The following is a 12214-nucleotide window of genomic DNA, read 5'->3' on the forward strand; positions in this document are numbered from 1 at the left end:
AAACATCACCAGGGTCACACCCATGGTAGTGGATGAAATAGTATGAACCATGACTACACACAGGATGACCAGTGTGCTGAGTACCAGGTGGGTGTCTCAGGGAAATCCAATGAACTGGAGAGCATTCAGTCAACTGGCCCTTGCCCCCAATACTCCAGCAACATGAGCAGAACTCAACCTAGACATCAATGAGGCTGAAATTCTACATGTTGGGGCAACGGACATACTGTGAATTGGGAAGGCAGTCAGTTCAAAGACCATGGCACGGTAAGGTAGGGTGTGATGAGATTTAAGACTGGTTAATAAGTTAGCACACAAGACACACAGTACAGGACTCGAACAGGAAATGCACGACCTGCGTGAGGGCTGGGAGACTTATTGGGGAATGGAAACAAAATGCGTGACGACCCATGCACTTAAGATACTAATATAGAATGTTAACGGCCTGGTCAGCAAAATTAAGAGAAGGCTATTGATGAAAGCACTCAGTTGATTTGTGGCAGATGTTTTCCTCCAAGAAACACACATGAAGGGTACCAAGTGTGAAGCACTAAACAAAGGGAAGTACGTAGTAGTGAGCCATGCAGGATGTACTTCATGCTCAACCTTCCATTTCATTAGAATGTGGGATGAAGACCTAGGCCACTACATAGTAACACTGAAAGAGTGACAGGGGGAAACAATTGCCCTGTTAAATGTATACACCACAATGGGACTGCAAGTAGAAACACTGGCCAAGCTAGGAAGCCTGATTATGTAACTGCCTTATGCAATAACAATCTTGGGAGGGAACTTCAACCTGACATTGGACTAGGACCTCGACCGCATCATGGCTGATGGGCAACCTCACCACTGCCTGGAAGGCTGCACTCGTTCATGCAGGCACTAGGCATTGGGGATATCTGGAGAAGCCCATTGTGCATCGGTGCTAGGGAAAGGACAGGAATTCACCGTATTGGAATAAATATGGTGCATTCCTGCCCTTTTCCTGCATAACCTGGTCATAAATAGGCCTCGCAGTGAGGGAGAAAACCACCCTCAAGGAAGTCTATAAAGCCATGATATGTGGAGTGATAATATTGGGGTAAGTGAAAGAGAGGCAGAACACAGCAGCACAACATGACATAATTGAGGGGAGCTCCTAGAAAGAGAGAGAGATTATCTCCTACAACCCTCAGAGGCATATAAGACCCTCCTCACACTGAAACAGGAAGAATTTAGAATACTGGCCATGGAGATGGTCAAATGCACTTACATTGCACAACAAAAACACATTTACAAGACAGGGGACAAGGCAGGTAAGATCTTAGCCTGGCTTGGCACCACAGAAAGAGAAAGGAGCCATATTCCGTTGCTAATAGCCCCAGTTGACACACGGGCCCGAGGCAGTAAGACAATAGCTGATTCTACGGCAGACTATTTGCAACACTTCTGTTCCACAAAATCCACTCAGCCAGAGAGGGCTGTAAGGGAATTTGTTTACCAATGCCCTTGCAGGAGGCTACAGGATGCAAGGTAGAGGTACTGGATGAAGACCTAACACAGGATGAGATCCAACTGGCCTTCACACAGTTGCTTTCAGGGAAAACCCTGTGCCACTGTGGAGTTCTGGTGGAATTTCTCAAGAGAATGGCCTGTTAGATAGTGATGCCACTACACAACATGGTCAAGGAGACCCACCAAAAGGGCATTCTCCCCTGGAGATATGGAAACGGCAACAATAGTACCCACACCCAAGGCAGGGAAGCCTGGAGAGTGCTGGGAATCATACAGGCCTGTCATGCAACTCAAAGCAGACACAAATATTCTAGCAAAGGTCTTGGCAAATTGTTTGAGGAGCATAAAGCTGTATCTGGTACACCTAGACCAGAACGGCTTCATGCCCTACAGATCCACAAACCTTAACCTACGACGCTTATATAACAACATGGCATTGGCAAGTAGGCCTGATAGAACCACTGGTTATAACCTCCCTAGATGTGAACAAAGTATTTGATTCAGTAGAGTGGCCCTTTCTGTTCGAGACCCTCAGTAAAAATGGCCTTCAGACCAAAATTCCTGAAATGGGTGCAATTATTGTACACAAACCCCAGGGCCCATGTTAAGGTAAATGGGGTCCTATTACATGAATTCCCAATTTGACGTGGACAAGGCAGGGCTGCCCCCTGTTGCCAATGCTATTTGCCTTGGCAAATTGATAAGAGATAACCCACATGGGAAGAACAGATAGCTCATTATTCGGAGGATATTGTGCTGTACCTGGCAGAACCAGAACTCTCCCTGGTTTGTGTGGGTGAGATGTTCCAAATGTATGGGGAGTACTCAGGATTAAGTATAAAGTGATACAAATCCCTATTCTCCCGATAGGTGGCTGGACCCCGCCATGCTCCCTAACTATGTCCCTAAAGATTGTAGATAGCCACTTTAAATCCCTAGGTCTGTGGCTATCCACCAAGGAGAATAAACACTATGCTGACAACCTCGCCCCTCTACTCATTAAACTGGAAGCAGACATAAAGCACTGGAGATCTCTGCTGTGCTCCCTAATGGGTGCTGCCCAAATTCACATAGATACTACATAACTGCCCATACACTGTACCACACACACACACATTCTTTCAGACACCCAATAGATTATTGCAGTGCCTGTTATGGCAGGATGGTCTGCCACGCTTAGCACTCACTAAGCTCCAATGCTCACCATACAAAGGCAGCATAGCACTCCTGAATGTCTGGAAATATTAGGAGGTGGCACAAGGCAGTGTCATAAATGAATGGGCCTATGCATTCCTGGATAACCCAGGGTATCAACTGGAGCGGGCGTGATGGGCGAAAGGGCTCTGTTCATGCCCTATTTTATGGTAGACTGCCATGCGATGCACAATACACTGGTGCCAATGGTAAAGACGGTCACCACCTGTCGCAGACTAACAACATATATATGGGATGGGAAAAGCGACTGACACCAAAGACCCCTCTGTGGCTGGGGAATAAACTGGACCTAGTCAACTTCCTGGCTGGGTTCAGGAGATGGCATATATTGGCTTATCAGTGCCAGAAGATGTATGGGATGCCAAAGCTATAGTCCCCGGTCAAACATTTGAGAATAGACAACGACATAGCACCCAACCAGCTATTTAAATACTTGCAGCTGTGCCATGCACTACAACCCAGCTCTTCCCCCTGGAAGAGACTATGAAAGAGTCTCCCCTGAAGAGACAACTGCTAGACAGTCATATGACCACCAAAACAATTTCTCTAGCCTACGACACATTAATGGTAAACACACATGGTAACCTGAGCAAACTAAAAGAACCCTGACAAGGAGATCTAGGAGACATAGACGATGGCTGGTGGGACTCCCCCTGATCTGTCTTATACTGCACTAGAACACTGTTGCACAAAATAGGATGGGATTGAAAATGACAAGAGCCTGCACGTGTTTGGCCAGCAAGGGTCCTTTTTTCCTTACAATATGGAACTGCCCAATGTTGTTGCAATTCTGGACGGTGGTGTGGATCAGACTGGAGGCTGCAATGGGCACACAGGTAGATGATCAGGCATCTCTAATATTGCTGGGGGTGTGGAGGGACTCAGATGTCACGTTGTACCAGAAGATACTGGTTAACCTGGGCCTATTGTTGGTCAAAAGAGAAATTGTGTAAAGGTGGGGTAGAGCAGGCCGACTATGGGTGCAGGTCTGGTGACAGAAATAAATAGGTGCAAGCAATAGAAAAACTACTATATGAGGACAAAGGATGTTCCCAACATTTTTTTAAAATCTGGGATAGCTGGGAAGTGGAGGAAAACTAGGCAATGGAACATCACCATCAAAGACCGATGGGGTGATAGACTGCACCACAGCTGAAAAAACTATTGACGGTCTTAAACCTATTGTGAAGGCATCCCACTGCCCATAAATGTAATTGAAGGGGCAGGTGAGGTGCTGTGGTAAACCCAGGTCAGGGAGCACTGTCAGGGGAGAGGTGGTGGGCGAGACCATGCATGCCTATAACTTGGTTGGTTGTGATTCAACAGGATATAAATGGTTAGGCTTCACTGTGAGTTATACAGCTACTGATACTGTAAAACCTGCAAAATATAATTAAAAAAAAATTCTTATGAACATAATAGAGTTCATGCAACTAAGTTCAAAATGAGTTCCACTCTTGTAAATTCAAGCAAAAATTACTATATATACAATGTCGACAATAAAACTGGGGAGAAGCAAAGAGCAGATATGAATATAAAAAAACCCAAAAACATGATAGAAAAGAGTGCACACATATAATAGGCATAAATTGCTTTGTGAAGTATGGAGTCTCTTAATTGACTCTTCTCTTATGCAATCGTAATCTAAGATGGCCACCACATCTGAAATTCCACTTCCGGTGAGATGCAGGTTTTTTTTTGTTTTGTTTTCGGCATTCACTGCCGCACACACCAGCTTTTCTCTACACCTGAATATCCTTATATATTCAGCTCTATAGTTGATGAAGGCAATTAACAAACACCACTTGAAGTTGTTATTACCTCTAACATGACAGTTATTAACACAGCTATATTTAGCAATCATGACATCTGCCTACCAAATCTAACCTACCATCCATACCTACTATACACTCCTACCTCCCATACATGCCTACCTTACTAATCTAACATACCTTTCTGTTATACTTACCATATCTACCACCCATAGTTACCTTTTCTACCTACCATATCTAATCTACAATGCTTCATCTACTTACCATACATAACCTATCATATCTACCATCATACTAAGCCTGCCTATCACACTTACCCACCACACCTACCTACCTACCTAACCTACTATGTATAGCCTGCCATCCCCTTTGGGACCCAATCGAGCCATCTTGAAACACAGCTAAACAGCCCTTGTCTGTTCTGCAACGTGCCCACTGGCTTGCAGGCTGTGGCCTGCTACCTCCTTGAATGGAGATAGGTCAAGGCCCAGGTGGCAAATCCAGCCAGAGCAGAATGGCTCTAGCAGTGCTGGGACTACAGGAACATGAGTTCTTCAGAGACTGGTGACATGCACTGTTTGACTCCTTCCTGCCAACAGATGACTGGGATGAGAAACATAATGGATTTGGCTCCAAGAGAGCTTACAGAGGAGTTGGTAGGCTAAATTAAGAAGGGCAGTGCTGTTAAGTGAGAGTTGGCGAGTGCTGGCGACAGAGCAGTGGGGTGCTGACAATGCCCTGCCCATTGGCCTAAATGCATAGTTAGATGGGGACCTGGCCCTCAAGCTCACTGAGTCTTTCTGTCACAGCGGATTATCCTGGTCAGCATTGACAATGGGCACTGAAAGGCACTGATGGACATGTTTTAAGTGTTGCCTTGATAATCATATCAAAATGTCATGCCTTTGAGGACACTCAGCACTGGGTCAGGGGTCCCAGCAGCCAGAGGGGACATGCTGAGTCTCATGGTTGCCCTCTCCTTTGGGCAGCTTGAGGAGTTACCTCTTCCTTTACTGGGCAGGAAAAAATGTCCTGCTTCTCGCTGACTAAACATTCAAAAATGCATACTCACCTCAGTATTGGTAACTACACATAAAGTACATTGCCCTGAGATGCTGGTAGGCATTGCCACTTGTCATTGTTAGGCTTAGACCGCAGTGTTCCACTATAAGGTACTATGAAGATCCTAATAGAATGGCGAAGGCCTAGTGGAATAAACAGGGTACAACATGAAGGCAAAGACATGTGAACTCAACAACAGGACAAACTAGACATTATCCTCAAAGCAATAAAAGAAACCCATGAAGCCCCAGAGAAAAACACTTTGGCCATTGATTTCGCTCTCTTATGAGCTGACCAACAGAAATTACGTGATAGAATAAAGGGTAATTAAATTGTCCTCTCTGTGCCGTGGCCAGTGACAAGAAACTTGCAACAACAGTTACTCAACATGATAGAATGCATATGTTTCCTGGAGTACAGAGCAGAGAACACCGAGGGCCTCTACAGGAAAAACTATATTAGAATAGTAGGCCTGCCTGAGAAGGCAGAGGGCTCAAAGAGAGAGCTGTTTCTCCAATAAGTTTGCTTCTGGTCATCTCTCCAATTCCTTCTATGCTGAACGGGCCCATTGAGACCCGTCTCTGCCAACTGCCCTGGGAACCCCACCAAGGCCAATGCTCCTCCCTCTTCTTACTTGCGTGCGAGAATGCCTCCTGAAGAAGACAAAATGGACCCTATGTGATACAGAACAGCAAAATCTTTCTATCCTGAACTACACAGATATAGCCCAACAACAACAGAACAGATTCAGAGAAAGTAAACACATGCTGTATGTCCTGAAACTGAATTTCATGCTTATGTTTCCATCGAAACACAAGGTAAAAGGGCAGTGAGACACCCATTCCTTCAGGGACACCATGGAAGCAGGACAAAGGGGGGAGAGATGGGCCACTGAGCACAACTTTTGTGTTCCATTTCTCAAGATACCCATCCCGGGGACAAGGGACCAAAGCCCAAGACCGAGCGCAAGAAAGGAGCCATCTGCTGAACATGCAAGAACTGAATGCAAGGATATCATAACCAAGGTTTAATCTTGGTGGCAGAGCTTGATGCAGGAAGAAGAGGAGTCAATGAACTCAGGCAGCAATCTGTGGCAGTCATCGAGTAGCACTGGCAATAACAACAAGGACTCCCGCAAAATCAACCTCTGAATGTAACAGCATTTACAGTGGACAATTTCCTCTAGAATGAAGATGAGTTTGGTATGTCGTGACAGGGCCACTCACCTGAAAAGCAGGATGTCTGCAGGGGCAACCTTCTGAAACACCTCTCGGCATCTCCTAGTGGACACAGAAACCCCGGCAGGTGTCTCAAAAGGAAAGGGGGAGTGGAAGAGAAAGAGACAAAACACTGCCTCGTCTTGCCGGTCCAGCCAGGCACCCTGTATCTTCGGGGGCAGGTCGTTGTTGACAGAGTGATAGTAGAGTTAGAGCACTCAACTTCCTTGAAACTGAATCTCTCTTTCTGATATGGGCATGGGAGTGGTAGAAGAACACCAGGATGCTCCAGCACTTTTCTCAGATAATAATAACTGTTGGCACAATTACTAACACTGCATTACCAAAAACCCAAACTGAATACCATAACAATAAGTACTGCAACACTATGGCTGGCTTCACAGAGATTCATTGTTGCACATTACAATTAGAACTGTGGTTGCACTTATCATGTACAAGAAACACAAACAAGGGCATTAATTATATCACGTATAACTTTCCGGCATGCATAGGGTTAAACTAAAAAGAACAAAAACAATCCAAGAAATACAAATGTCCACTCTGGGTTTAAACAGTTAGGGTGGCACAGTTTGGTTTGGTTTCAGTGTATGTGTGAAAAACCCTTCAAAATCAAATTCCTCAAGCCTGAAACACAGGCATGAATGACACAATTTAAATCCAAGAGTTGTGCTATTAGAGAAAGAAAAGTCACGTAAATGCTCTTTTAAAATTGCACTGTCACTTTTTGTAGTATTTGAGCTATAGCAGATTTCCTGAAACACATGTAGGCAAGTAACTACAATAATAATGTAGAATGTTCAGAAATGCATTTGTCTCTTCAAGATAAGCACTCTGTCAAAATACGAGGTCTGAAATACACCAGCTGTTCTAGGAAAGCGTGGCGCTCAAAGAACAAACACGGTGGAGAATACTAGTCACTTAGCTGCAGCCTTTTCCGGAGTGCTGGAGGAATGCCTGGTGTCAGCTGGTACAGGAACGAAGAAAAGAATTGCCTCAAAAGTCCTGAATACAAGGATGTCAGCAGGAGCTGGACTGCCAAATCAGATGCTGAGATCAGGAACCAAAACAAAGCCAAGCAGGGAGGCATGCTTCACTCTGCTATTTATAGCCAATCAAGAAAGCAGTTGAGTTTCCACATGTGGATGAGTTACCACACCCAATTAGAAGCACATGTCCTCACCACACCCAATTAGAAGCACATGTCTACACCTGCTCACATTAGCAAACAAGCATTGGTAAAACAACCATTGATAAAAACCAATTGTGTAACATAGCACATTATGTTTATGAAGAAACATGAAGGTTTAACCAAGAACAGCAATATGATTTAACCCTAATCCCTGGGGATGCTGACATATAACACAGGAGGCACCTTGGGGATTCCTGGCAGGTATATGTGAGTAATCTTTCTGCATGGTGGTCTTGCAGTAGCAACTAGTTTTATTGTTATGTGGTACTTGCAGGCACTTACTGAAATCAGTAGGCCAATGCATGCCAAGTAACATCAAAGGCACGCCCCCCTACATGCACTTTCACTCCATGAGTGGTATAAGGTTCCGGTAGGGATGGATTTAATGACATTTGGGTTGGACTTCGACAATTTGGAGTTGAGACAGGGCTAGAAGGTTTACGTTTGATTAGAGACTGGCACATAACAATAGGGTGGCAGAACAGTCTACCTCATGCACCTATCTAGATGACAGGAGGAATGTGAGGTGGAACCACAGTTTCCGTTCTTACATCATACCATTTTATATTTGTGCAGCAGGGGCACAGACTAGATACAGAATTTTGACCTGGAATGAACACACAGGCAATGAGAAACATAGTTAAAAGGCACAAAATGTACTCTTTCATCATGAGATGTCAGGTAGATATTGAATGCCTGCAGGAAACACCTTGCAGTGCAAGAAGGGGCTAAAAATTTTAAAAGATGGAAGGTCAGATTTTCTTCACGACATACTCTGCATACTCAAGAGGTACACTGATCTGGATTAAGCAAGAGGTACCTTATGTGGTGCATTCAAACAACATAGATCCAGTAGGCAGATACTGTATATACTACTGGACTGTACACTAGATGGTAGACTCCTCATAACAGAAGGCCTGGTTTCTCCCTCATAAAGCACAGATGGAGTTCGTAGGTGGTAAGTATGACGGAGAAAGTATAACCATGTACGATAAACACTACAGGAAAAATCTCACTCCAGTGCTCAATACCCACTGACTAAAAATTAAATGGGTATTCAGTTCAGAGCTGACTCAATTTTTGGAGGCTGCTGGATACGTGGAGGGAGCTAAACTCAAACACACATGAATACATGCATTACTCACTCTTGCACAAATTATACTCTACACAAATTGCACAAATTACACTCAAATTACACTCTAGTATGATCTACTAGAAGATACTATGCAATATGTTGAGGGCCTTGGCAAGACATTCTGCCATGTCTAACTTGGCTAGATATGTACCACACATTCCTACCTGGTGGCTACAACCACAAGCCTTACTAGACACATCATAATTTGCATGTATCGAAGCACTCATAGGCCAGTACTTGAAAGACAGTGAAGTGACAAATACCAACATGAGAAAAGAATGGAATGCATTCTTGGCTTTATAAGAGGAATATGCACACAAACCTTGGATGGGGTGAAGACAACAGTCAATAGAGATGTGATTAGGCAGGAGCTGGAAATACACTATCTAGAAATTCTTGAAAGCAAATGTGAGCAAATGAGGCACTATCTCTGTGAAACTAGGAAGACATATATTAGTACAATGGACCACCTTTGCAAACATGACTATAAAAATATACTACTGGGCAGCACAGCGAGGCAAACAAAAAAGTCAAACTGCTGGCATTGTGTTGAACTTGGCCCTTTTTGCAGGTTTATCCCCAAACTTTTTGCCTTCTTCCTCCTTTTTTTCAGACCTGTTTTTGTTGGCTTTAGGGCACTGGGCACTATACCACTGCTAATGAGTGCTAACGTGCAGAGAATCTCTGTCTAAAATGTATTGATGATCGGTTTCTTCATGGTTGCTATATTTAGGTTGCTAGTAAGTCCCTAGTACAATGCACGGTGTGTGGCCAGGGCCTGTAAATCAAATACTACTAGTGGGCCTGCAGCACTAATTGTGCCTGCTGCTTGCTGTATCTGTCCAGGGAGTAAAAGGACTAGACTGGGCTTTCTACATCCTGCTTCCAAAGGTTCTCCAAGGGCTTGGACTGAGCTTGACTCCTGTTAAGAAGTCTAAGGAACATCAAAGGCTTCTTCTGGCAGTGCCTTGACTCTTCTGCTGAGACTCCTAACTTGCCAAGGGGTGCCAGCTCGAGTCCCTGGGCCCTTGGAAGTGCAAGCTAGTAATCTGAAGAAGAAAATCCATGCAACACTTCACGCTGGAAGAATTGACACAGTGGCTTTCTTGCAGCTGAAGAATCGACATAGCACGTGCCCGCTGCTGGAGAATCAACATGGCACCTGTCTCATGGCTACAGAATCGACGCAGCACCGTGGCCCCAACACTATGCATCTAGATTTTCCATGCATCATTCCTGGGTGGCAGTTCTTCACTGACCCTGCACTGCAGTAAGGAACCAGGGTCACGTGTCTAGACATCGACGCATCACCTTTCCTAAGAGGAAAGAATCGATGCATCACTTTGCATTTCTGGCACCTCACCTACCCCGTGGGTGCATTGTCATTGTTTTTGAAGCATCCCAGGTACTTTGTGCTAAAGAAATACATCCATGATTCCTATAAATTAAGACTTGCTTAGACTTTTAAAAAGAGATATTTTGACTTGTGTATTTTGGATTTTTGTCCTCTTGGTCTTGTTTTATTCTGATAAATATTGCCTATTTTTCTAAACTAGTGAGGAGTATGTTTGTGGTGTTTTCACTGTATTGCTGTGTGTGGGTACAAATACTTTACACATTGCCTCTGAGATAAGCCAGGCTGCTTGTGCCAAGCTACCAAGGGTGTAAGCAGGGGGTATCACCTTTGTGACTCCCTTACCCTAACTAGAGTCAGAGTCCCAATTTGAACAGGGTGCAAACCACTGCCAACTAGAGACCCCATTTCGATCATATGTCTAGTCAAAAACAAAATACTCATCAACCAGTCATGTCTCTACATGCTCCAGATGGGGAGGCAATCAATACAGGAATAAAAATTAATTAGGTCATCCATGCCTTCTGTAGGAAAGTCTTCCTTTTTGCCCTGGTCACCCCCAAACCTTTTGGACAGATAATGGTGGTTATTGATTCTTGGCTGTGCCCTGGGTACTGCTTACCAGTCCCAGGGCCAGTGTTCTGTGCAAAGTGGATATGCAAATTAGGCTAATTATAATTGGCAGTATCAACCTACCTATAAGTCCCTAGTATATGGTAGAGCATGTAGGTTTAGGGACTCCAGCATAGGTAGTTAACCCGTAGGTGCCCTGCTGATATGCCCAGTGTCATTTTAAAGGCAGGCCTGCCTTGCTGGCTGCTTTTAAACTAAAGTTATTTGCAAATTTGACTTTGGAAATAAACGTACTTCCAAAATCTTAAACTACCTTATTTTTACATATAAGTCACCTCTAAGGTGTGCCCTAAGTGCCCCAATGGTTGGGTCCTTTTTAACTATAAGTAGGGACCTTATAAAATTGTTGTACAAGCCCTGGTGAGGTAAAATAGCCAAATGCGTTTTCCCTTGCTGTAGTGAATGTAATCAAGTCCCAATAGGAGCCAGATTTTTGGAGTTTGGTATCAAACTTATTGTTATAATAAATCCCACAACTTGCCATTGTTGGATTTAACATAACTAGTTCAGGGAAGGAGTTTTAAAACTGTATCTGAAAGTAGCCAACTTCAGCTCTGTAGTGCCCTTCTCTGATTGGCCAGCCTCTGGCAGTCTGTCTAGGCTGCCTTGATGAGGTGTGAAGTGGCATGGACTGAACACAAAGGAAGTGCCTGGTGGAGGCCCTGTGCCTCTGCAGATGGTGAAACAGGATGGGGGGAGAGCAGCCAAACTGTCTTCAAAGGAGGGAAGGACATTTGGAGCAGTTCAGGACCTCCCCAATTTCCTGCAGCCCCAGACAACCAGAAGCCCTCTTGAATAGATTAGGAGAGGTCAGGAGAGGGGTGTGTTAAGGATTTTTAGCCACAACAGTGGGTGGGCTGAGCCAGGTCTAACCTCCAAAAATCAATTTCAGCCATGGTGGATTTTTAAAGAATGCTGCTCCCTGGAATTGATTTTTGCCACACTTCTCAGGAAGTGGCCATCCAAGGGGGTAGAAGCCTGCCTGTGATTGGACAGACTCCCCTCCTGTCTTTCAACCCAGAAGCAAGGATAAATATAGCATAGCTGCACCTACACCTCACATCCTTACAAGGAACAACATCAGGAGAAGAAGACTGTCCTGCTGGACCCCTGACCTGC

General features: G+C 44.5%; 1 protein-coding gene across 2 annotated transcripts in view; it reads left to right on the forward strand.

Annotated features, from left to right (window-relative positions):
* Nucleotides 1–12214, forward strand: part of ADTRP (androgen dependent TFPI regulating protein) — a 449162-nt gene that overhangs the window by 160723 nt on the left and 276225 nt on the right. The window lies entirely within an intron of this gene.

Source organism: Pleurodeles waltl, chromosome 2_1 (genome assembly GCF_031143425.1).
Source record: "Pleurodeles waltl isolate 20211129_DDA chromosome 2_1, aPleWal1.hap1.20221129, whole genome shotgun sequence".
NCBI classification, from domain to species: Eukaryota; Metazoa; Chordata; class Amphibia; order Caudata; family Salamandridae; genus Pleurodeles; species Pleurodeles waltl.